The following is a 27,278-nucleotide window of genomic DNA, read 5'->3' as shown; positions in this document are numbered from 1 at the left end:
CAAGAGGCTATTTTCAGATATACCCTTGAAAGCTACAGAGATTGTCTTCAAGACGTACATGGGGCAAAATGTCTACCCCAAAGGAAAAATAAGGGTGAAAGTGATATACAAAGGCCAGGAAATACCTAAAATGGACCTATATGTATTGCCAGATGGAGGACCACCACTACTAGGAGGTGAATGGTTCCGGAAGTTACAATTAGATTGGCATTCCATACAGGCACTGAAGGTTGAGGCCAAAAAGGATGATGACGTCACACCTGGACGACTGTCAAAAATGCTAACTGACGCACAGGAAGTGTTCCAGGAGGGACTCGGAACACTAAAAGGCATAACAGCAACGATTAAAATAGAGGAAAATGCAAGCCCAAAGTTTTTTAAGGCCAGACCGGTGCCTTATGCGATCCGACCAGCCGTCGAAGCAGAGCTGGAAGGGTTGGAACGTTCAGGAGTACTGTCCAAAGTAGATTGGAGCGAGTGGGCTGCACCCATCGTTCCTGTAATGAAGAGGTCGTTGAGTGATACGCCTGGGGAACCAAAGAAGGTCTGCATCTGTGGGGATTTTAAGGTGACAGTGAACCCAGTCCTTCACACGGTACAACATCTGCTTCCACGGATTGAGGATATTTTCGTCTCGCTATAAGGAGGTAAACGCTTCACCAAAATTGATCTGGCCCAGGCGTACTTGCAAATGGAGGTAGAAGAAGCCTCGAAACAATACCTCACGATCAACACTCATAAAGGTCTCTACCAATACAACCGGCTGGTGTTCGGGGTCGCATCGGCTCCGGCTATTTGGCAAAGGGCAATGGATCAAGTCCTGCAAGGGATTCCAGGGACCCAGTGTTATTGGGACAACATCCTGGTCACGGGCAAAAATGACAGTGATCACCTCGCCAACCTGGAGAAGGTGCTCACTAGATTAAAGGAATATGGGCTCCGAGCTAATCGCCACAAGTGTGAGTTTTTCCAGAAGCAGATCTCATATTGTGGCCACGTTATTGATGAAAAGGGGTTACATAAGTCCACTGAAAAGATTGAGGCAGTAGTCAAGGCTCCAGCACCGGAAAATGTGTCACAACTGAGTTCATTCCTCGGGCTGGTGAACTACTACCATAAGTTCTTACCAAATTTGTCTACAGTATTACACCCACTGAACACCCTACTGTAAACGGGGGTACCATGGAAGTGGAATGACGAATGTAAACGAGCTTTCCAGAAGTGCAAAGAATTGATCACATCAAAAGAGGTGTTGGCCCATTTCAACCCAGCACTACCAATTCGGCTGGCATGTGATGCATCACCCTATGGTATTGGAGCGGTGCTGTCGCACAAATTCCCAGACGGGTTGGAGAGGCCAGTAGCCTTTGCGTCTCGGTCACTAACCTCAGCCGAGCGCAACTATGCCCAGATCGACAGGGAGGCCCTCAGCCTAGTATGGGGAGTAAAAAAATTCAACCACTATCTGCATAGGCAGAAGTTCACCTTGCTGACTGACCACCAACCACTTGTCTCCATCTTTAATCCAAAGAAGGGCGTTCCGGTGATGACTGCACAACGGTTACAAAGATGGTCCCTTTTTCTAGGGGCGAACCAATATGAAATAGAATATAAAGGCACGAAACAGCATGGAAACGCTGATGGGCTATCACGCCTGCCACTGCCTACTGTGGAGGAAGCACCAGCCGTGGACCCTATCGAGATAATTTATTCGTCAATAATTGAACGATTGCCAGTAACTAACGCAGATATAGAGAAGGAGACCCGCAATGATCTGACACTGTCTCGGGTGTATAATTCGACGGTGAGGGGATGGCCAACACATGGCGACTCACTGTTGCCAGCAATCTCATCCAGAAGAGAACAGCTGTCAGTATGCCAGGGGACAGTGATGTGTGGATCCCGAGTGGTAATTCCACCCAAGCTAAGGGAGAGAGTGCTCAATGAGCTTCACGAAGGTCATCTGGGAGGGGTGAAAATGAAAAGCCTTGCTAGGGCTTATTTGTGGTGGCCGGGGATTGATCAACAAATCGAGGACCTAACCAAGAGCTGCTCAGGATGCCAGAAGGTCCAAAATGCACCACCACATGCCCCTCTACACCCATGGGAGTGGACCTCCTCTCCATGGCAACGGGTGCATATTGATTTTGCTGGTCCATTCATGGAATCAATGTTCTTAATAGCAGTGGATGCGCACTCGAAATGGCCTGAGGTGATAAAAATGTCCACAACCACTACAGAGAAAACGATTGCAGTCCTACGGACCATATTTGCCAGGAACGGCTTGCCAGAGCAGATTTGCTCTGATAATGGACCACAGTTTGTGTCTGAAGATTTTCGGAAATTTATGAGAAGGAATGGGGTAAGGCATTACACATCCACCCCGTATCATCCAGCCACAAATGGATTGGCTGAGAGGTTCGTACAAACCTTTAAAAAGGCGATAAAGGCCATGTGCGATGATGAAATTCCACTGCAGCATAAGGTGGACAATTTCTTGTTAGCCTACAGAAATGCGACACATGCAGTTACCAACCAGACCCCGGCCATGATGTTCTTTAACCGAAGGTTGAGATCTCGTCTGGATTTGCTCAGACCAAATGTGCGAAGAAATGTTGAGGATAAACAATTCCAGCACATCAATGAGAAGCCGACAAGGAGCTTCAATGTAGGAGAACCAGTCTTGGCCCGTGACTACCGAACAGAGCAATGGCAACCCAGAACGATATGCACACGGCAGGGGCCATTAATGTACACAGTGGATGTCGGGGAGAACATTGTGAGACGCCACGTCGACCAGATCTTAGTGTCACAGGAACGAGTCAACCCCATGTCTCGCGTACCTGGGGATGAACCCGACATACCGGTAGCATCTACCTCAGAAATAGTAGCAGTGGAAACTGATGAACTAACCGACGAAAGATGGCCAGAATCGCCTCCGCACCAAGAACAAGAACCTCAGGAAAGGCGCTATCCAGAAAGGATCAGGAAGCCGCCCCAAAGACTGAATCTATAAATGGACTATTTCTGTTTAATATGCATGTTAAAGTCTTAATTGTTATTTGAATATTATGGGTACTGCTAATCTAAAAGGGGAGGAATTGTAGTGTATGTATCTTTAAGAGAGAACTACTTTTACAGCTCCTGTATACTGTAGTACCGGCAGTGACCACACCTGTATATAAGCCTTGAGCATGCCTCTGTACTGTCAGTCTTGAGACTACCCTACTCCCTTAAACACCTGTTGATTATTAAGTTACAGCCTCCGTGCAGTTATTGGAAAACATCATACTTTAAGAATCACGGATTCAACAGTAGGTGCCGTGGCCACTGGCGACATTGACCCCCTTGGGGACAACAACGGAATGTTCATCCCGACTCCTTCTTCTCACATCCCACTTGCCCTCACCCACAAGCTTTTCCCACTTCCCAGCTAAACATGCTGCATGCATACATTTTTCCCTTCCTGCCCCCCTCCCCTCAATTTAACCCGACTTTTGTGCCTTTATGCTTTCAGATAATGAGCAAGAAGCTGAGCAGCCTGTCCCTGAGGGTACCATTGAGAGAGAGGCAAAAGAAGAGGAGGAAGAACACACTCTGTCACTGCATGTCTCAACCGCAGGCACCAGCTCAGATTCTGGCACTACGTGTTCATTAGAGGCAAGTATAGTAGTGGGATCTGCACAGGGTGATGCACCAGTGATGAGTGGTCTGCAGCAAGGCCAGGGGAAAAGGGTAGCTCAGGGGCCAGCTCCCTGGAGGGCGGGTTTGAGCTCGATTTCTGCTGCACAGGACTCAGATGAGGACCTCGATGGGGAGGCCTTTAGAAGAAGGGTGATGGGCATGCACACGGCGATGATAGGCGCAATGACAAGGGTGCCTGAGAGCCTGTCAGCAATGGTAAGGAGTGTGGAGGAGCCTGCCTCCAACATTGCACAGAGCTCTGCGCACACCATGGGGCCCATCATTAGCAGTCTGCAAAGGATGGTGGACTCCCCGAGAGACTGTGGTGACCCAGACGTGTTATCAAGAAACGGCTGAGTGCACTTGATACAGCAAAGGCTTTGGGCCCCGGCAACATCCCGGCTGTCGTGCTGCAGACTTGTGCTCCAGAACTAGTCGCACCTCTAGCCAAACTGTTCCAGTACAGCTACAAAATGGGCATCTATCCGACAATGTGGAAAACTGCCCAGGCATGTCCTGTCCATAAAAAGCAGGACAAATGCAATCCGGCCAATTACATACCCCATCAGTCTATTCTCAATCATCAGCAAAGTGATGGAAGTTGTCATCGACACTGCTATCAAGCGGCACATACTCACCAATAACCTGCTCACTGATGCCCAGTTTTGGTTCCGCCAGGATCACTCGACTCTCGACCACATTACAGCATTGGTCCAAACATGGACAAAAGAGCTGAATTCCAGAGTTGAGGTGAGAGTGACCGCCATTGACATCAAGGCATCATTTACCAAGTGTGGCATCAAGGAGCCCGAGTAAAACTGAAGTCAATGGGAATCGGGGGGAAAACTCTCCAGTGGCTGGAGTCATACCTAGCACAAAAGAAGATGGTTGTGTTGGTTGGTGGTCATTCATCACAGAACCAGGGCATCGCTGCAGAAGTTCCTCAGGGCAGTGCCCTAGACCCGACCATCTTCAGCTGCTTCATCAATGACCTTCCTTCCAACATAAGGTGAAAAATGGGGATGTACGCTGATGACTGCACAGTGTTCAGTGCCATTCACAACTCCTTAGATAATGAAGCAGTCCATGCCCATATGCAACAAGACCTGAACGATATTCAGGCTTGGGCTGATAAGTGGCAGATAACATTCGTGCCACGCAAGTGCCAGGTAATGACTATCTCCAGCAAGCGAGAGTCTAAACATCGGCCCTTGACGTTCAACGGCATTACCATCAGCGAATCCCCCACTTTCGACATCCTGGGGGTCACCATTAACCAGAAACTTATCTGGACCAGCCACATAAATACTGTGGCAACAAGAGCAGGTCAGAGGCTAGGTATTCTGCGGCGAGTGTCTCACCTCCTGACTCCCCATAGCCTTTCCACCATCTACAAGGCACAAGTAAGGAGTGTGATTGAATACTATCCACTTGCCTGGATGAGTGCAGCTCCAACAACACTCACGAATATGTATACCATCCAGGACAAAGCAGTCCACTTGATCGGCACCCCATCCACCACCTTAAACATTCACTCCCCCTACCACCGTGGCTGCAGTGTGTACTATCTACAAGATGCACTGCAGCAACTCGCCAAGGTTTCTTCGGCAGCGCCTCCCAAACCCGTGACCTCTGCCACCTAAAAGGAGAAGGGCAGCAAGCGCATGGGAACACCACCACCTTCAAGTTCCCCTCCAAGTCACACACCATGCTGACTTGGAAGTAAATCGCTGTTACTTCATCTTCACTGGGTCAAAATCCTGGTACTCCCTCCCTAACAGCACTGTGGGAGTACCTTCACCACACGGACAGCAGTGGTTCAAGAAGGTGGCTCACCATCACCTTCTCAATGGCAACTAGGGATGGGGAATAAATGCTGGCTTTTCCAGCCATGCCCAGATCCCATGAACAAATAAAAAAAAGACCTCATGCCATGTGTGATGGGCAATGTCACAGCTTCCTTTTCAGCACAGGCGGAAGCCATGCAGCGTCTTAGTATTGTAAAGTAATCTATGCTTAGTGCCATCGATTCTCAGACTGCTCTCGTGCAGTCTCAGCTTGATGCCACGCAAGCTCTGACTGCTGCCATCTTGGTTGGGTCGACCACCATCCACCGGGGCTTTCACAGTGTTGCAGCAGGCCAGCAATCTGTTCTCCAACAGATTGGTAGTGATGCTGAGACAGGTCAGTGGAGCAGGAAGCTGCTGTCCTCTCTCAGGATGACAGCATTCCAGCTCCCACCAATGCTACTCCGCTTGTCGCTGCTTTTCATCCAGCCATCCCAGACTGCTGCCGCCCATGCTGAGGTGGTGCAGTCTACAGCCAGGCCTTCCAGGCCCAGAGCTGGTCGAGGGTGTCCTGCAAGGCCATCTGAAGTCTGCCGCACGGACACTCACCAGCCTTCCACCAGCCGTGCTGCAGCCATTGTGCCAACACTTCATAGGAGCTCTAGAGTACGCAAAGGCACAGTAACGAGGGGCACTAAGAAATTGCACAAAGGTGAACAGCTAATATTGTTGTTATAAATATATGTTCACTGATTATTGATAAATTAAATAATTGGCTTTGGATGATTTTGTGGAGTCTCTCATTTCAGCTTTGCACTGTGATATGGCCTCTGACAGGAATGGAATGATGGGGATGTGTTGAGCAACAGGGATCTGGGGTTTAATTATTGGAACCGCAGTCTGATGAGGAAGTCACAGACCACCCTCCTAGAAGGCCGATTGAGTGGCTGCCTCCTCCCTCACTCCTGTTCCTCCTCCACCTCCTCCTCATCTTCCTCTTCCTCCTCATCGTCCTCCTCCTTTCCCCCTTCCTCCTCCTGAGGTGGTCCCGCAATCCCTGGTGTCAAGGGCTGTGCCCTCATGATGGCCAAGTTGTGCAGCATGCAGCAGACCATGACAAAATGGGACACCCGCTCCAACGAGTACTGGAGGGCTCCTCCCGAGCGGTCAAGGCAGTGGAACCATTGCTTGAGCACCCCGATGGTCTGCTCGATTATGTTCTTGGTGACGGGATGGCTCTCATTATATGAGTGCTGAGCAGGCGTGTTAGGGTTGCGGAAGGGAGTCATGAGTCAGGTGGAGAGCGGACAGCCCTTGTCTCCGACCAGCCAGCCATAAGTTTGACGTGATGGCTGGAAGAGTGCTGGCACACCTGTCTGGCGCAGGATGAAGGCATCGTGGCTGCTTCTAGGATAGCGAGCACTGACGGTGTGGATTCGCTGTATGTGGTCACACACCAACTGCACATTAAGTGAGTGGTAATCTTTGCAGTTACAGAGGAATGTTATGTGGTGCTCGCAAAGCGACGTGAGTGCAGTCAATGGCGCCCTGCACCATGGGGAAGCCCGCTCTCCTGGCAAAGCCACATGCATGTTCTTCCTGGTTCTCTCTGGTGATGGGGAAGGAAACACAGGCGCTTCTCCTACTGTAGAGAGCCTCTGTGAGCTCCCAGATGCAGCGATGGATGACGAACTGTGAGATGTTAGCTATATCTCCTGTTGCAGACTGGAAGAATCCGCTGGCGAAGAAATTGAGGGCGAGAGTGACCGTGACTGCGACTGAGAAATCCGTGGTCGCCCTGATCCAAGGCTCAAGGTCTACTTGCAGGAGGTGGCAGAGTTCTGTGACCACCTCCTTGGTGAAGCAGAGCCTTCTAATACACTGCTCCTCGTTTAATTGGAGGTTGGAGAAGTGCTGTCATAGAAACATAGACGATAGGAGCAGGAGTAGGCCATTCGGGCCCTGAAGCCTGTTCCGACATTTAATGAGATCATGGCTGATCATCCAAATTCAGTACCCTGTCCCTACTTTCTCCCCATATCCCTTGATCCCTTTAGCCTTAAGAAATATATCTAACTCCTTCTTGAATATATTTAATGAATTGGCCTCAACTGCCTTCTGTGGTAGAGAATTCCACAAGTTCACCACTCACTGGGTGAAGAAATTCCTCCTCATCTCAGTCCTAAATGGCTTATCCCTTATCCTTAGACTGTGACCCCTGGTTCTGGACTGCCCCACCCTCGGGAACATCCTTCCTGCATCTAGTCTGTCTAGTCCTGTTAGAATTTTATAAGTTTCAATGAGATCCCCTTTCATTCTTCTAAACTCAAGCGAATATAAGCCTAATCTACCCAATCTCTCTTCATATGTGTAAGATTGCCAAATTTCTACATCTCCCAGAAGGTTATTATTTATAAAAAGGGACCCTGCAATGGACATTTTTAAATTTAGGGTACCCAAGATGGCTTCTGGGCCTCGTGGCAGAAAGCCTGTGGGATTCAAATATGGATTCTGCAGAGCAGACAGCTTGGGAGTAATCGAAACTAAGGCTGGAGGCTATCTGTGAAGAGAACTTTGCCAGACAGAACTTTGAATAATGTATCAGGCCGAAATGGAGTCAGATCTAAATTCAGTGAGGCCCATAGTTAAAACCATCAAACAGTCTACATACATAATCGAAAACAGATTAAACACAGCCATCGAAGCTGGACAAGCCCATCAAGAACTTTCAGAACAATACAAGTCAATTATCGGGCCGGTAAATGCAATTACCAGCCTTCTAAAAACAGTTAACATGGACTGCTACCATTATTGAAAAGTAGCCCGCCAAAATTAAGACAAAGAACTAACCAGATTTGGCGCCAAGATAAGGTTTTTTCGAAAAGGTATAACTGAAGGCCTCGGGTAGCAGTCCAGGGCTCGCGCTCGCTCTTGCTTTTGCCTTTGACCCTGCTCTCATGGCTCCGGCCTCTTGGGCTGCCACTTGTACTCGTGCCCTGGCCTTGTGGCGGGCTCTCTCTCCCCGGAGCAGATTTTCAGTAGCCAGAGACACCATACCAACTGCCGGGAAGGGGAGCAAGGCCCAAGTCCACAGCCATCCAGGACGACCAGGCCGCGAAAAAGGGCGAGACGAAGCTGAGCAGGTAGCCCGGGACTCGTAGAGTAGTCAGACAGAGGAGACGAGATGAAGAAGACGATAATACCTTGATAAGGGCAGAGCAGAGCAGCGAGAACCGTATCAGTAATTTAAAACCCAAGCGCCTAGTTATAAGCTGACGCCTAAGGGGAGGGAGAAAGTCCCTGAGGAGGATAACAGCAAGCATCTTGTTGAACAAAGTGTTAATGCAGGTCTCCACGCCACAACAAATACACAGGCGTTGGGTGCATGGCCAATAAGACCTAAACGGAAACGACTGGTGACTGTCCGATAAATATAACGTTACTGAGGACGATTGCCCGAGGGAGAAGAAAAGGAGGACCCATCATGGCAAGACGACGACGATAGCGGAGGAGAAGAAGGTGTATCACGGCAGCAGCTCCAGCACTGCGCTTCTGAGGACCACGTGGCGACGGGGTACCTAAGAGGACAGAGAGCAAAACCTCAAAACCCGTTTTCTTTTCCAACAGTTGACTTTGAACTTGGACTGGTGAGCATAAATTCTGGCCCCTCATAGCTTAATCTAGTTAGGTATAGGGGTGGGATAAGGATAAGGGGATTGTTAGGTTGTTGTTTTCCTTCGATGTGCCGTGTGTTCCCCATTCCCTGTATAAGTGTATTTGCCTATAATATTGTGGTGGTAATTTCTTTTAAGGCTGTATTAAAATTTTCCTGTTCAATAAAATCTTGGATTTGTTTGCATCCAAATCACCTGTCTACCCGAGTTTTCTATATCGCTGCCTGTACCTAAGTCTGGTGTCTAGAACCCAGAGGCGTGGGAGTGATTCGAACTGCTCACAAACAGTCAGGGGCATAACTGACTGGGCACACGCCACACCCATCACCCCCTACATATGTCATTCCTGCCATCCCAGGTATCAGTCTGGTGAATCTTCGCTGCACTCCCTCCATGGCAAGAACATCCTTCCTCAGATAAGGCGACCAAAACTGCACACAATACTCAAGGTAAGGTCTCACCAAGGCCCTGTAAAATTTGCTCCTGTACTCGAATCCTCTCGCTATGAAGGCCAACATACCATTTGCGTTCTTAACTGCCTGCTGCACCTGCATGCTTACCTTCAGCGACTGGTGCACAAGGACACCCAGGTCTCATTGCACTTCCCCTTTTCCCAATCTATTACTGTTCAGATAATAATCTGTCTTCCTGTTTTTGCCACAAAAGTGGATAACCTTGCATTTATCCATATTATACTGCATCTGCCATGCATATGCCCAATCACCCAACCTGTCCAAATCGTACTGGAGTTTCTCTGCATCCTCCTCACAGCACACACGCCCACCCAGCTTTGTGTCATCTGCAAACTTGGAGATACTATATCTAGTTCCCTCATCTAGATCATTAATATATATTGTGAATAACTGGGGTCCTAGCACCGATCCCTGCAGTACCCCACTAGTCACTGCCTGCCACTCGGAAAAGGACCCATTTATTCCAACACTTTGCTTCCTGTCTGCCAACCAGTTCTCTATCCAAGTCAGTACCTTACCTCCAATCCCATGTGCTTTAACTTTGCATGCTAATCTCTTATGCGGGACCTTATCGAAAGCCTTCTGAAAGTTCAAATACACTATATCCACTGGTTCTCCCTTATCTATCCTACCAGTTACATCCGCAAAAAATTCCAGCAGATTAGTCAAGCATGATTTACCTTTTGTAAATCCATGTTGACTTTATCCGATCCTATCACTGTTTTCCAAGTGCTCTGCTATTACATCTTTTATAATGGACTCTAGCATTTTCCCCACTGCCGATGTCAGGCTTATCGGTCTATAATTCCCCGTTTTCTCTCTACCACCTTTTTTAAATAGTGGGGTTACATTAGCTACCCTGCAATGCATGGGAACTATTCCAGAGTCTATAGAATTTTGGAAGATGACCAGCAATGGATCTCCTATTTCTAGGGCCACTTCCTTAAGCACCCTAGGATGCAGATTATCAGGCGCTGGTGATTTATCGGCCTTCAATCCCGTCAATTTCCCTAACACCATTTCCCTACAAGTACTGATTTCATTCAATTCCTCCCTCTCATTAGACCTATGTTCCCCGACATCTCTGGGAGGTTATTTGTGTCCTCCTTTGTGAAGACAGAACCAAAGTATGCATTTAATTGGCCTGCCATTTCTTTGTTCCCCATTATAAATTCCCCTGATTCTGAATGCAAGGGACCTATGATTGACTTCACCAATCTTTTTCTCTGCACATATCTATAGAAGCTTTTACAGTCAGTTTTTATGTTGCCTTCAAGCTTACTCTCATATTCTATTTTCCCCCTCTTAATTAATCCCTTTGTCCTCCTTTGCTGAATCCTAAACTGCTCCCAATCCTCAGGTGTGCAGCTTTTTCTGGCCAATTTATATGTCTTCTCCTTGGATCTTATGCTATCCCTAATTTCCCTTGTTAGCCACAGTTGAGTTGAATTTTTAATTTTTTTTAATGCCAAACAGGGATGAACAAATTCTGTAGTACATCCATGCGATCTTTAAATGTTTGCTATTGCCTATCCACCATCAACCCTTTAAGTAATGCACCCCTTTCCATCCTAGCCAACTCGCGCCTCATACCATCGTAGTTTCCTTTATTTAAATTCAGGACCCTAGTCTCTGAGTCAACTACTTCACTCTCCATCTTAATGAAGAATGCTATAATATTATGATCGCTCCTCCCCAAGGGGATTCGCACATCAAATTGCTAATTAATCCTTTCTCATTACATAATACCCAGTCTAAGATGGCCTGATCTCCATTTGGTTCCTCAACATATTGGTCCAGGAAACCATCCCGTATACACTCTAGGAATTCCACCTCCACAGTATTGTTACTAATTTGGTTAACCCAATCCATATGTAGATTAAAGTCACCCATGATAACTGCTGTGCCCTTATTGCATGCATCTCTAATTTCCCATTTAATGCCATCCCCAACCTCAGCATTACTGTTTGGGGATCTGTATACAACTCCCACTAACTTTTTCTGCCCCATGGCATTTCTCAGCTCTACCCATACAGATTCCACATCATCAGAGCTAATGGCCCAGAAATTCGGGTCGGGGGCTTCCCGCGGTTGCAAGCCCCCGACCTGCACTTACCTTGCGCGCTGGCAGTTGTAGGGCTCCGTGGAATTCCGATCCGGGGCCTGGCCCAGCTGCTGGTGTGCAGTGCTTGTGTGTCCCAGTGGCGCAGTTAGTTCGATGCGTCCCCTGGGAACACGTGGGCCATGGGCAGCCAATCGGAGCAGGGACATGCCCATTCATAAGTCTTGATAGGAAGACCTGTCAAGACTTATAAATACTACGGCACCAAAATAGCAGTAAACCTTCAAATAATTTTTTTTTAAATCATATTTTTAAAATAAACTATAAATTACATTAAATAACTATTTTAAACAATAATTTAAATTTTTGTAAAAAATAATTTTATAAATAAACAGGGCTAAAAATAAACTTACCTTGCTTTAAAGTATTTAAAAATAATAAACCTGTGGAAAAAAATGTTTTAATTTTAATTTTAATTAATTGACCACTTACCTGGTAAAAAGCAGGCCTTATGCCTGCTTTTTACATTTCTAAATTCTAATGACTTACCCTCATGGAGAATCCTGTAAAAAAAACGTAAGTTCAAAGCACACGCACAGACTCCCCCGCGCACGCGTTCGACCTCTGAACCCCTGCTTTCAGAGGAACAGAAGTGCCGGTTTCCCACGCATGCGCAGTGCATGCAGAAAACCGGCACTTTCGTTGGGCCCACGGGTGAGTACCCAGCGCGTACTCACCCGTGGAGACTCGAATTTCTGGGCCAATATTCTTCCTTACTATTGTGTTAACTCCTCCTTAACTAGCAATGCTACCCCACCTCCTTTTCCTTTTTGTCTGTCCTTCCTGAATATTGAATACCCCTGGATGTTGAATTCCCAGCCTTGGTCACCCTGGAGCCATGTCTCTGTAATCCCAATTATAGCATATCCATTTACATCTATTTGCGCAGCTAATTCATCCACCTTATTACGAATGTTCCTCGCATTAAGACACAAAGCATTCATGCTTGTTTTTTGAACACTCTTAGTCCTTTTAGAATTATTATTTACTGTAGCCCAGTTTGATTTACACCCTTGATTTCTCTGCCTTCCACCTTTGCTTTTCTCCTTCCAACTTTTGTTTCTATCCTTGCTTCCCTTTCCTCTGTCTGCCTCCACAGGTTCCCAAACCCCTGTCATTTTAGTTTAAACCCTCCCCAACAGCACTAGAAAACACACCCACTAGGACATCTGTCCCGGTTCCGCCAGGTGCAAACCATCCAGTTTGTACTGGTCCCACCTTCCCCAGAACCGGTTCCAATATCCCAGTAATTTAACTCCCTCCCCCTTGCACCATTCCTCTAGCCACATATTCAGCTGAAATATCCTTCTATTTCTACTCTGACTAGCACGTGGCACTGGTAGCAATCCTGTGATTACTACCTTTGAGGTCCTATTTATTAATTTACCTCCTAACTCCCTATATTCAGATTTTAGGACCTCATCCCGTTTTTTACCATTATCATTGGTACCTTTATGCACCATGACAACTGGCTGTTCACCCTTCCCCTCCAGAATGCCCTGCAGCCGCCCCGAGACATCCTTGACCCTTGCACCAGGGAGGCAACATACCATCCTGGAGTCTTGTTTGTGGCCGCAGAAACGCCTATCTATTCCGCTTACAATAGAATCACCTATCACTATAGTTCTCCCGCTCGTTTTCCTCCTGTCCTGTACAGCAGAACCATCCATGGTGCCAGGAATTTGCCTGCTGCTGCCTTCCCCCAATAAGCCATCTCCCTCAACAACATCCAAAGTGGTATATATGTTTGAGAGGCGGATGGCCACAGGAGACCCCTGCACTACCTGCCTGCATCTACTACTCTGCCTGGCGGTCACCTATTCCCTTCCTGCCTGTGCAGCCTTTACCTGCGGTGTGGCCAACTCATTAAATGTGCTATCGATGATGTCCACAGCATCGTGAATGCTCCAGTATGTATCCATTCACAGCTCCAGTGCCGCAATGCGGTCTGCCAGTAGCTGCAGCTGGATACTGTAGGGGGTGGCATGTGCCCAGTGAGCTCTGCCCCTGACTGTCTCTGAGTGGATCGAATCACTCCCACACCCCTGGGTTCTAGACACTGGACTTAGGTACAGGCGGCGATACAGAAATAGAGTAGACAACTGGTTTGGTGCAAGAAAACTGTATTTTTATTAAAGGCACAATAAAATCACAACACTGAAAATTACTAGAATATTTACAGGCATATAAAAGTACACTTATTTGGGAATGGGGAACATATGGCACATCGAGGGAACAAACACATTAATAATCCCCCTACCCTTGTCCCACCCCCAATACCTAGCTAGATTGAGTTATGAGGGGCCAGGGATTTATGCTCACCAATGGGGTTCCTTTTGATGGTTCGAAACCTGTCGATTAAGCCGGTTGTGGTTTTGGGGTTCGCTCTTTGTGTCCTTTGGGGCCTGCCATCGTCATGTGGTCCCAGGGCACGGCGGTGGAGTCATCTGACTAAAGTACCCTCTTTTCCTCCGTTAGAGATAGGGAGTAAAGTCTTTGTTGGGTACTTTACCTTGCGGAATGGTTGTTCTTCTGGTGGTGGTGTGGTCGTCGAAGGTTTTGTTGCGGTTGGGGTTCAGTTGGCGGTCTATGGTGTTGGCTTGAGTCTGTTACCGCGGTGCTCGTGGTCATCAGCTACACCTTCTACCCATGCATCGAATGTTCACTTACCGGGGTGTGTGCCCTCTTGTCCCCAACGCTTCATTATGCTGCCCTTCTCTGCTTATCGGCCTTGCCGTTTGTCTCATCTCGCCTGCCTGCTTGCGGCCCCGTGTGTTCTGTGTGTGTTGCGTCGGATCCCTTTCTCCTCCCGCGTTTGGCCCCCGGTGTTGTAATCGGAGTCCTCGGTGTTGAGCAGAGCAGGAAGAGAAGAGAGGAAGTGAGAGTGGGGCAAGAGACCTTGGCTATCAGTGGGCCTACAATTATACCGGTTCTTCACCCCTTATCTGCGTGCCAAATCAGGTCAGTTCTTTGTTTAATTTTGGCGGGCTCGTCTAAAGTGATTACAGTCATTCACTTTAACTGTTTTTGGGGCGGTTGTCTCCTTGTTTAATGGCTTCAATAACCTGGCTGTTTGTCATTTATGAAGTTTAATCGGGTTTTCCTGGCTTGGTAGCTACTTTGAGCTGTTACCTATTATTTATGCAGAAAGTTAATGGCCTCAAGATTAGGTCTATCCTGAGTCGATCTGTTTCAAGATGAAGAATGCATATTCTGTGTTTATTTCGCTGTCTGGCTTTAGAAATGACAAAGTCCTTCACACAGATCCATGCATGTTAGGTTTCGTTTCAGGATTTGAATGGGCCTGCCTTCGTAAGGCCTTGCTTTTTAAAATCCTGCAGGCTTCTGTCATGAGGTTTCAGAAGCCATTTTCTTTTGGATACCCTTTTTAATAACTTGTCCATACAGGGCCCTTTCATCCATAACTTTTGGGGAATGTGGGAATTTTGAGAACCCTACAATACACTTCCTGCACACATGGTCGTCAGGGACACAGGAACTTTCCCTGATTTCCCACATAGTGCAGGAGGAGCATGCCATGGGGCCAAGCTGTGCTGTCATGGCTTACCCTTTAATTAATTTAAATTAAATTAAATCAAATCAACACCACTAATTACACTACAATTAAATTATATACTCAAGGGCCCTTGTTTACTAGCACTCCCCGCTACACAACAGAGACCTTAGAAACTATAACCACAAAAATTAAGACCTACTAAACTTTATAAACTACTAACCTTTACTGTCAAACTATAGAGTAGTATAAATACTCACCTGGCTGTACTCACCCAATCAGCTGCTTCCTCTTGACCATGTCACTTTTTGAATCGTGACATGGCTCTGGAATGCTGCCTTCCGTCTGTGAGATTGGTAAGCCTCTGAAAAAAAGCCCGCAAAAGTGAGTTTAAATACTCACTGTACTTTTCTGCTGCTCCCAACACCAGCCTCTGAAGAAAGCCCGCGAAAGTAAGTTTAGATACTCACTGTTCTCACCTGTTGTTCCTGACACCGGCCTCCCATTGAGGGACCTCATGGCCTGCCTTTTCCCTCTGACCACGTGTTCCCGTCTTTCTCACTGCCTCCGCTCCCTCCGCCGTAGATCCTGGAGGGCAAGGTGGATTACCAGTACAGCCCCCGTTAATGCAACGAAGTGTAGCACTTTGATATCTTGTCAGAATAAATGTCACTAATTTTGAGTAGTGATTCTTGAAAGTATAAAAAACCTTTAAATGACTGAATTAAACTATTGCACAATCTCAAACTGACAAGGAAGCAGTGAAACAGCACTAACCTGAAAGCTGCGACTGATCACTTTAAATATCGCCCCTGGAGCCGCCATCCACTTGCTTGATGAGGCGCTTCCTCTCCCTGGCATGCGGCGCTGGATTCTCCTCAGCCTGGCGCTACTGCATTAGCGCCCCGTTAGCACCCCTGCTAGGGGCTAACAGGAGGTGCTAACTGTAATGTATGTACCTTTAAGGGGAGAACTACTTTTTACAGCTCCTGTAAACTGTAGTACCGGCAGTGACCACAACTGTATATAAACATAGAGATAGGAACAGGAGTAGGCCATTCGGCCCTTCGAGCCTGCTCCGCCATTCAATGAGATCATGGCTGATCTTCGTCTGAGATCATAGCTGATCTTACCAGTTCAGTACCCCGTCCCCGCCTTTTCTCCGTAACCCTTAATCCCCTTAGCCTTCAGAAATATATCCAATTCTCTCTTGAAAATATTTATTGAATTAGCCTTCGCAGCCCTCTGTGGCAGGGAATTCCACAGGCTCACCACTCTTTGAGTGAAGAAATTCTTCCTCATCTCTGTTTTAAATGATTTGCCCGCTATTTTTAGACTGTGGCCCCTGGTTCTGTGCTCCCCGGCCATTGGAAACATTCTCTCTGAATTCAGCCTGTCCAGGCCTGCCATAATTTTATATGTTTCGATGAGATCCCCTCTCAATCTTCTAAACTCCAGTGAGTACAAGCCCAAACTATTTAATCTCTCTTCGTAGGTCATTCCCGCCATTCCAGGTATCAGCCTGGTGAATCGCCGTTGCACTCTTTCCATGGCAAGAACATCCTTCCGCAGATGGGGCGACCAAAACTGTACACAATACTCCAGATGCGGTCTCACCAGCACCTTGTACAGCTGTAGTAAGGTATCCCTATTCCTATACTCGAACCCCCTTGATATGAAGGCCAACATACCATTTGCCTTCTTAATCGCCTGTTGCACCTGCATGCTCTCCTTCAGTGACTGGTGCACAAGAACACCCAGGTCCCTCTGCACTTCCCCATCTCCCAATCTATTGCCGTTTAGATAATAATCTACCCTCCTGTTTTTACCCCCAAAGTGGATAACCTCGCATTTATCCACATTATAGTGCATCTGCCACGTATCCGCCCATTCCCCCAACCTGTCCAAATCGCACTGTAGCCTCCTGACATCCTCATCAGAGCCCACCCCTCCTCCTAGTTTAGTGTCGTCAGCGAATTTGGAAATATTGCATCCAATTCCCTGATCCAGATCATTTATATATATTGTGAACAGCTGGGGTCCCAGGACAGATCCTTGCGGCACCCCGCTGGTCACTGCCTGCCACTCCGAAAACGAGCCGTTTATTCCAACTCTCTGTTTTCTATCCGCCAGCCAGTTCTCTATCCACGTTAATACTTTGCCCCCAATCCCATGAGCCTTAATTTTGCATGATAATCTTTTGTGTGGAACCTTATCGAAGGCTTTCTGGAAGTCAAGGTACACCACATCCACTGGCTCTCCCCCATCTATTTTACCAGTTACTTCCTCAAAAAATTCCAGCAGATTAGTCAAACACGATTTACCCTTTGTAAATCCATGTTGACTCTGTCCGATCCTTTCCCCATTTGTCAAGTGCTCCGCTATTTTATCCTTAATAATGGACTCTAGCATTCTGCCCACAACCGATGTAAGGCTTACTGGTCTATAATTCCCTGCTTTCTCTCTACCCCCCTTTTTAAATATTGGGGTAACATTAGCTACCCTCCAATCCACGGGTACTGTTCCCGAGTCAATGGAGTTCCGGAAGATGATCCTTAGAGCATCTGCTATCTCCAGGGCCACCTCCTTAAGTACCCTAGGATGTAGTTTATCAGGCCCCGGGGATTTGTCGGCCTTCAGTCCCCTCAACTTACCCAGCACCATATCCCTAGAGATACTAATTTCTGTCAGCTCCTCCCTCTCATTAGTCCCTATGTTTGCCGATATTCCTGGGAGGTTATTTGTGTCCTCCTTTGTGAATACAGAACCAAAGTATGAGTTTAATTGGTCTGCCATTTCCTTATTCTCCATTATATATTCTCCCAAATCGGACTGCAAGGGACCGACTTGGGATTTTACCAGTCTTTTCCTCCTGATATACCGATAAAAGCTTTTGCAGTCTGTCTTTATGTTTGCTGCAAGTTTACTTTCGTATTCTATTTTCCCCTTCCTGATTAATCCCTTTGTCCTCTTTTGCTGCATCTTGTACTGCCCCCAATCTTCCGGTCTGGTGCTTTTTTTTGCCAGTTGATATGCCCTTTTTTTTGATTTTATGCTGTCCCTAATTTCCCTCGTTATCCACGGTTGAGTCACCTTTTTAGGTTTATTTTTGTGCCAAACCGTGAGTAGGGATCTGTATAGTTAGTTTTAGAGTAGCCCTCATCCAGTAAACACCTGTTGATTGTTCCCCTGCAGTCTCTTGCCTAATTATTGAAGGACACACAACATCAAGATACACGGATCTAACATTGGCGACGAGAAGATTCAAACCTACCTGCAACTCTGCATCACCTCCCAGGGATTCGCTCCTGGAGAACAGTGAAAGAAGAAGGCCGAGTCCAGAAGCACGGGCGTCGACCATCCAGCGGAGACTTGAGCATCGCAGGGGAGGCTGTTGAGAGCTGGGCTTGGTTGTCCAGTCACGGTGGTCCAGCGAAACGGGCTGGCTACAGGTATGGCGCAGACCCTTCCTGGACAGCGGCGGCTAGAGCCGACCGATGGCACAGAAAAAGGCCGAGCAGCATTGACGGGAGAAGAGAGAGGGTAGAGCGCACAGGGCGCAGCCAGTGTTCAGGACCAAGCGGCGTCAACGGGAGAAGAGAGAGGGTAGAGCGCACAGGGCACAGCCGGTGTTCAGGACTGAGCGGCGTCAACGAGAGAGAGCAGAGCGTAGCCGGTGTTCAAGGGCCGAGCAGCGTCAACGAGAGAGAGAGGCGTGCATGAAAACGCGCAGAGTGCAGCGGGTGTTCAAGGGCCGAGCAGCGTCAGCGGGGAAGAAAGGAAAGCGCGGGAGACGCCATTTTGAGCCGCAGCGGAGAAAAAGGGAGAGCGCGGGAGATGCCATTTTGAGCCAGTCTAACCACACCCAGGGATGCCAAAGAGTGGCAGTGTCACAGCATTCGACAATGAAGTCGAAGATTGGACGACATATGTCGAACGCATAGAAGTGTACTGCAAGGCGAATGAAGTGCCAGATGACAGGAAAGCACTGGTATTGTTGAATTCAATGGGTGCAAAAACGTATGCTTACTGCGAAACCTAGAAACCCCAGAGAAGCCAGTGGAAAAGGATTTTGAAAACATAGTGTCAATCCTCCATGACCACTTAGACCCCACACCGCTGCTGATAGCGGAAAGATTTAAGTTTCACAAAAGGAACCAGCATAAAGATGAAAGTAATGCTTAATTTTTAATGGAACTGCGCAAGCTATCGAAACACTGCCAGTTTGGAATGGGACTAGCAGATACTTTAAGGGACAAGTTTGCGTGTGGGCTTCAAAGTGAAGGAACCCAGAAGCGGCTTCTATCAGAAAAGGATCTTACGCTGGGCAAGGCTTTCAGCATGGCAGTATCACATGAAGCAGCAGCACGGGGCGTGGCAGAGATACAATGGAGACCGCAAGAATATGGCACAAATGAAATGTCATACGGAACAGCGAAGTGCTATCGCTGCGGCAGAACAACACACGACCATAAGACCATAAGGATTGCTGGTTCAAGGACCAAGTGTGCAGACAGTGTGGAAAAGTAGGACACATAGCAAGAGTCTGCAGGTCAGAAAAGAAAACCAGCAGCAAGAAATCCCCACAGGAGAAGTACAAGAAGGTACATAAGGTGACGGAGAGTAGTGCAGACGAACAGAAAAGTGATACAGAATCTGGAAGCAAGGAGCTGGGTTGTCTGAAACTACATAATGTGATCAAAATGGAGGATCACCAGACTATCTGGGTCACGCTCAAGATAGCCGGAGTCCAAGTGAAAATGGAATTGGACACAGGATCAGCCCTAACAGTCATAAACCGAAGGGACTACAAGCGGCTATTCTCACATATACCCTTGAGAGATACAGAGATTGTCTTGAAGACATACACGGGGCAAAATGTCTACACCTAAGGAAAAATAAGGGTGAACGTTATATATAACGGCAAGGAAACACCAAAATTGGACCTATATGTATTGCCAGATGGAGGACCACCACTACTAGGACGTGAATGGATCCGGAAGATACAGCTAGATTGGCATTCCATACAAGCACTGACTGTAGATGCCAAAAAGGATGACGACGTCACACCTGGACGACTGTCAAAAATGCTAACTGATGTACAGGAAGTGTTCCAGGAGGGACTTGGAACACTAAAAGGCATAACAGCAATGATCAAAATAGAGGAAAATGCAAGCCCAAAGTTTTTTAAGGCCAGACCGGTACCTTATGCGATCCGCCCAGTCGTCGAAGCAGAGCTGGAAGGTTTGGAACGTTCAGGAGTACTGTCCAAAGTGGACTGGAGCGAGTGGGCTACACCCATCATTCCTGTAATGAAGAAGTCGTTGAGTAATACGCCTGGGGAACCAAAGAAGGTTCGCATCTGTGGGGACTTTAAGGTGACAGTGAACCCAATCCTTCACACTGTACAATATCCGCTTCCGCAGATTGAAGATATTTTTGCCTCGCTATCTGGAGGGAAACGCTTCACTAAGATTGATCTGGCCCAGGCGTACCTGCAAATGGAGGTAGAAGAAGCCTCGAAACAGAGCCTCACGATCAACACTCATAAAGGTCTCTACCAATACAACCGGCTGGTGTTCGGGGTAGCATCAGCTCCGGCTATTTGGCAAAGGGCAATGGATCAAGTCCTGCAAGGGATTCCAGGGACCCAGTGTTATTTGGACGACATCCTGGTCACGGGCGAAAATGACAGTGATCACCTCGCCAACCTGGAGCAGGTGCTCACTAGATTGAAGGAATATGGGCTCCGAGCTAATCGCCACAAATGCGAGTTTTTCCAGAAGCAGATCTCGTATTGTGGCCACGTTATTGATGAAGAGGGGTTACATAAGTCCCCTGAAAAGATTGAGGCAGTAGTCAAGGCTCCAGCACCGGAAAATGTGTCACAACTGAGGTCATTCCTCGGGCTGGTGAACTACTACCATATGTTCTTGCCGAATTTGTCTACAGTACTATACCCACTGAACACCCTACTGCAAACGGGGGTACCATGGAACTGGAATGACGAATGTAAACGAACTTTCCAGAAGTGCAAAGAACTGATCACATCAAAAGAGCTGTTGACTCATTTCAACCCAGCACTAGCAATTCGGTTGGCGTGTGATGCATCACCCTATGGCATTGGAGCGGTGCTGTCACACAAATTCCCGGACAGCTCGGAGAGGCCAGTAGCCTTTGCGTCTCGGTCACTAACCTCAGCCGAGCGTAACTACGCCCAGATTGACAGGGAGGCCCTCAGCTTAGTGTGGGGAGTGAAAAAGTTCAACCACTATCTGCACGGGCAGAAGTTCACCTTGCTGACTGACCACCAACCACTTGTCTCCATCTTTAATCCAAAGAAGGGCGTTCCAGTGATGACTGCGCAACGGCTACAAAGATGGTCCCTTTTTCTATGGGCGAACCAATATGAAATCGAGTATAAGGGCACGAAACAGCATGGAAATGCTGATGGGCTATCACGCCTGCCACTGCCTACTGCGGAGGAAGCACCAGCAGTGGACCCTGTCGAAATATTTTATTTGACTATAATTGAACGCTTGCCAGTAACTAACGCTGATATAGAGAAGGAGACCCGAAATGACCCGACACTGTCTTGGGTATATCACTTGACGTTGAAGGGATGGCCAACACATGGCGACTCACTGTTGCCAGCATTCTCAGCCAGAAGAGAACAGCTGTCAGTATGCCAGGGGACCTTGATGTGTGGATCCCGAGTGGTAATTCCACCCAAGTTAAGGGAGAGAGTGCTCAATGAGCTTCACGAAGGCCATCTGGGAGGGGTGAAAATGAAAAGCCTTGCTAGGGCTTATGTGTGGTGGCCGGGGATCGATCAGCAAATCGAGGACCTGACAAAGAGCTGCTCAGGATGGCAGAAGGTCCAAAATGCACCACCACATGCCCCTCTACACCCATGGGAGTGGCCCTCATCTCCATGGCAACGGGTGCATATTGATTTTGCTGGTCCATTCATGGACTCAATGTTTTTAATAGCCGTGGACGCGCACTCGAAATGTCCTGAGGTGATCAAAATGTCCTCCACCACCACAGAGAAAACTATTGCAGTCCTACGGACCATATTTGCCAGGAACGGCTTGCCAGAGCTGATTTGCTCTGATAACGGACCACAGTTTGTGTCCGAAGAGTTTCGAAGATTTATGAAAAGGAATGGGGTAAGGCATTACACATCCGCCCCTTATCATCCAGCCACAAATGGATTGGCTGAGAGGTTCGTACACACCTTTAAAAAAGCAGTAAGGGCCATGTGCGATGACGACATTCCACTGCAGCATATGGTGGACAATTTCCTGTTAGCCTACAGAAATGCGACACATGCAGTCACCAACCAGACCCCGGCCATGATGTTCTTTAACCGAAGGTTGAGATCTCGTCTGGATTTGCTTCGACCAAATGTACGAAGAGATGTTGAGAATAAGCAATTCCAGCACATCAATGAGAAGCTGACAAGGAGCTTCAATGTAGGGCAACCAGTCTTGGCCCGCGACTACCGAACAGAGAAATGGCAACCAGGAACGATATGCTCACGGTAGGGGCCACTAATGTACCCAGTGGATGTTGGGGAGAACATTGTGAGATGCCATGTTGACCAGATCCTACAGTCACAGAAATGAGTCAACCCCATGTCTCGCATACCTGCTAATGAACCCGACATACAGGTATCATCTACCCCAGAAACAGTAGCATCGGAAGCTGATGAACCAACCGACGACAGGGGGCCAGAATCGCCTCCACACCAAGAGCAAGACACTCAGGAAAGGCACTATCCAGAAAGGATCAGGAAGCCTCCCCAAAGACTGAATTTATAAATAGACTATTTTCAGTTAATGTTGCATGTTAAAAGTGTTAATTGTAATTAGTTGATATTTAATTGTTAAATGAATGTTATGGCACTGTTAATCTAAAAGGGGAGGAATTGTAGTGTATGTACCTTTAAGGGGAGAACTACTTTTTACAGCTCCTGTAGTACCAGCAGTGACCACACCTGTATATAAACCCTGAGTAGGGATCTGTACATTTAGTTTTAGAGTGACCCTCATCCAGTAAACACCTGTTGATTGTTCCCTGCAGTCTCTTGTCTAATTATTGAAGGACACACAACATCAAGATACACGGATCTAACACGAACCAACTGAATTTCTCCCCCCTAGTTTCTGTAATCTCTCCTTGTAATTTAACTTTTGATGTCCAGGTAACCTTCTAGAAAATCTACGCTGCACTCCCTCCACGGCCAATATATCCTTCCTAAGATGTGGTGCCCAGAACTGCTCACAGTACTCCAGGTGTGGTCTAACCAGGGCTTTGTATAGCTGTAGCATGATTCTACCCGCCTTGTATTCTCGTCCTCTGGAAATAAAGGCCAGCATTCCATTAGCCTTTTTGATTATTTTCTGCACCTTTCCAGGATCTGTGTACATGGAACCTAAATTTCTTTATACCTCCACTGTTTCTAGCTTTTCACCATTTAGAAAATAATCTGATCTATCCTTTTTGGTTCAAAGTGGATGATCTCACACTTGCCTACATTGAAATCCATTTGCCACAGTTTTGCCCATTCACTTGATCTATTAATATCTCTTTGTAATTTTGCGCTTCCATCTACACTGCTTACAATGCCACCTATCTTTGTGTCATCGGCAAGCTTGGATATGTGGCTTTCTATCCCGTCATCTAAGTCACTAATAAATACAGTGAATAGTTGATTCTTCAATCTGATTGGTTAATGAGATACACAATTGCTTGCCTTGTTCATACAGGTCCCAGATCCCCTGTAGAAGGAGGCACTCCGAAATAGCTTCCGAATCACATATGTTCTAGTGAAAAGTCCCATAGAATGTCTGTGGGCAAGGGCAAGTGTAAGAAACCACTGACCGCAAAATTTTGCCCATTAAATAAACACAAGCGACATTAGTAAATGAGATGGATTTGCATGCCATATTAAAACTGTCAGTAACTGAGTTTTAATTTTGCACAGATTATTAGGTTGAACATGTATTTTTTGCCAGTTGTTGGAGTACCACTTGAATTTGGTTTGTCCCAATCCACTTCCTGTTAGGCAAATGTTCACTGCATAAAACCGCTCATAATTGAACTGGAATTGCGCATCATTAGCAATCTCACCCAGAAAAGCAATGGTTAACATGAAAAATATGGGGGGAAAATGATTAAATTACTTCAATGTAGTGCTCTTTTGTGTTTAGCTTTAAGGCACATTGTCTATAATACCTGTCTTTGCTTGAAGATATTATATTGGATACCAAAATTTAAAAAGGTTTCAGTCCCCAGCACTGACAGGCAAAAAAAGTTCACTAAGAATATAAATTAAAAAGCGCTTCCTCCCAAAAATGCAGAGCTGTTGTTCACAGCACAATGTATTCAATTAATGACTGCGATTTGCCAAAGGCAAGAAAATAGTTTATGCCCACAGGAGCACATGGGGCGTGGCCAATGCACAAATGTGTATATTAGATGTCCAAATCCAGCCACAAAGAAGAAAATCAGGCACTGTACTTTTCCTCATTTTCCTGATGGATTCTAACCTTGTCTGCAGCTATCTTGCTGAGCTAAATATTTGCTAGGTGAAGGCCAAGTGACAGTGCTTTTCCTTGCTCTGGTAATTATGCATTTCGTTGCAGGGACACTATAGTGTGACAATACCTACCAGTTTTTCCAATAGCTACAAGTATAACTGAACTGAATTGAAATAAAAACAGAAAATGCTGGAGATACTCAGCAGGTCAGGCAGCATCTGTGAGGAGAGAAACAGAGTTAGCGGGCCCGATTTTCTGGATCGTGCGGGAAATGTGTGGGTTCCCCGAATGTGGGGTTCCGACCCGAAAAAAAATGGGGCAGCCAGCTACACGCAATTTTCCCTCAAGTGGCAAGTTAAGTTCCAGCGTGTGGGCAGCCTTGCTAATTGTCCATTTCCAGTCAGAAAGCCCCACAGTATGATGTCATCATTCGTGGTGCTTTCAAGGTCCACAGCAAGCATTGCTTCCTCTGTTGGCTTCCAAACGAACCATGCAGGATGGCAGAGGAGCCTGCAGCAGCTGTGGCCAGTGCCAGACCCCAAGCTGCCTCCAAATTCAACGAGATGTCACTGCAGACCTTGGTGGATGGAGTTAGGGCCCACAGGGACGTCCTCTACCCTCGCTCAGGGAGGAAGAGGCCTCCCAAAGAGTACAGGGCTGCCTGGATGGAGGTGGCAGCAGAGGTAAAATCTCTGGGAGTCACCTGTCTCACCTGGATGCAGTGCAGGAAGCGCTTCCATGACGTTCACCGCAAAGGGTAAGCAAGTACAAAGTTTCCATCACCCTCAACCTGATCCCCATTGCCTTTCCCCAACAGCACTCAGCTTCAGCAATCTCTTCCTCCACATCCCACTTCACAGTCACATCCATGCACCCTTACCCATTCTGTTTCTCTCTATGCTCACATTCACATAACTATTCCACTATCCAGTCTTGTAAATAGATTTAATGCCATCATTTTCCTGTACATAAAAAATCTGGTGGCAGCTGCTGCAGGTATGGCGTCTGTCATTTGGCGAATGGGGATATCACATAGAGGCCTTAGGATAACTTGCAGATGTCAGCAAGCTGGTCAAATAGGTAGGAAAGTGTAGGCATGGGCCACTGTCCATGGTCAGTTAAGAAGCAGTGAGGCTGCAGTGTTTGATGTACCAGGCTACGCAAATCTGCCCAGGATGAGTGCGTTCCTTGCATTCCGCCCAGCAATGTTCTCGCGCACTGGTGCCGCTGGTTGGCGGGCCTCTGCAGGATGCTCGTTAACGTCCTCCTCCTCCTCCTCCTCCTCAGCATCATCCTCATCCGAGGCGGCTCTGTGAGGAGCCTCTTGGTTCTGCGGAATCGCCAAGCCACGACGCTGTGCCATGTTGTGAAGCACACAGCATACGACGACGATTTAGGAGACCCTGGCTGATGAGTACTGTAGGGCTCCACCTGATCTATCGAGGCATCTGAAGCGCATCATCAGCAATCCAATGGTTTGCTCGATAATGCATCTGGTGGTAATGTGGCTGGAGTTGTAGCGCTCCTCAGCTTCGCTGGCTGGTCTCCTCAATGGCGTCATTAGCCAAGAGCGCAGGGGATATCCCTTGTCTCCAAGTCGCCATCCTTGAAGTTCACTTGGTGGACTGAATAGCAGAGACACAGTAGACTGGCGCAGTATGAAGGAGTCATGGCAGCTGCCAGGGAACCTGGCACAAACATGCAAAATCACCTTCTTGTGGTCTCACACCAGCTGAAAGTTAAGGGAGCGGAAGCCTTTGCAGTTGACAAAAACTCCTGGATTGCAGTGGGGTGCCCTAAGGGCCACATGTGTGCAGTCAATGACGCCCTGTACACTTGGAAAGTCTGCCAGCTGAGCTAATCCACGCGCTCGCACCGCCACACTTGCGCGATCCCTGCTGAAATGGATGTGATTGTATGCGAGGGCAAAGAGGGCGTCGGTTACCTGCGTGATGCAAGTGTGTGCGGCCGCCTGGGAGATGCCGCTGATGTCTGCTGCTGATCCCTGGAAGGAGCCTGAGGCATAAAAGTTGAGTGCGGTGGTGACTTTGATGGCCACTGGTAAGTAGTGTGGACCTGGTGCTCTGGGCTCCAGGTCTTGCTGCAGCATTGCGCAGATGTCAGTCACAACCTCTCGCGAAAGTCGGAGCCGCCTCTGGCACTGCTGCTCAGTCATGTTGAGGTAGCTGACCCTGTGTCTGCAGACCCTGTTTGGGGGGTATCTCCTGTGCCGACGGCCTTCCATGCGCTGGCTCCTTCTGGCCTGTGCTGCCCCAGGTCGCTGAGCCGCAGCCTGCCGCTCCTGCTGGTGCTGCTGTTGTTGCTGGTGATGCTGTTGCTGGAGTTGCTCCAGCCTCCTCTGCTGTTGGAGATCCTCTAATGCCAGGAAGGGAAGGAACAAAAGGCCTCCCATGCTTCTGGCAGATGCCTCCGTTGAGGAGGCACTGAGTTAGGGTGGTGACAGGGGCTTCCCAGG

The sequence above is a fragment of the Somniosus microcephalus genome, chromosome 10 (genome assembly GCF_052327205.1).
Source record: "Somniosus microcephalus isolate GS21.2 chromosome 10, FLI_Smic_1.0, whole genome shotgun sequence".
Taxonomy (NCBI): Eukaryota; Metazoa; Chordata; class Chondrichthyes; order Squaliformes; family Somniosidae; genus Somniosus; species Somniosus microcephalus.
This window is presented reverse-complemented; position numbering follows the sequence as displayed.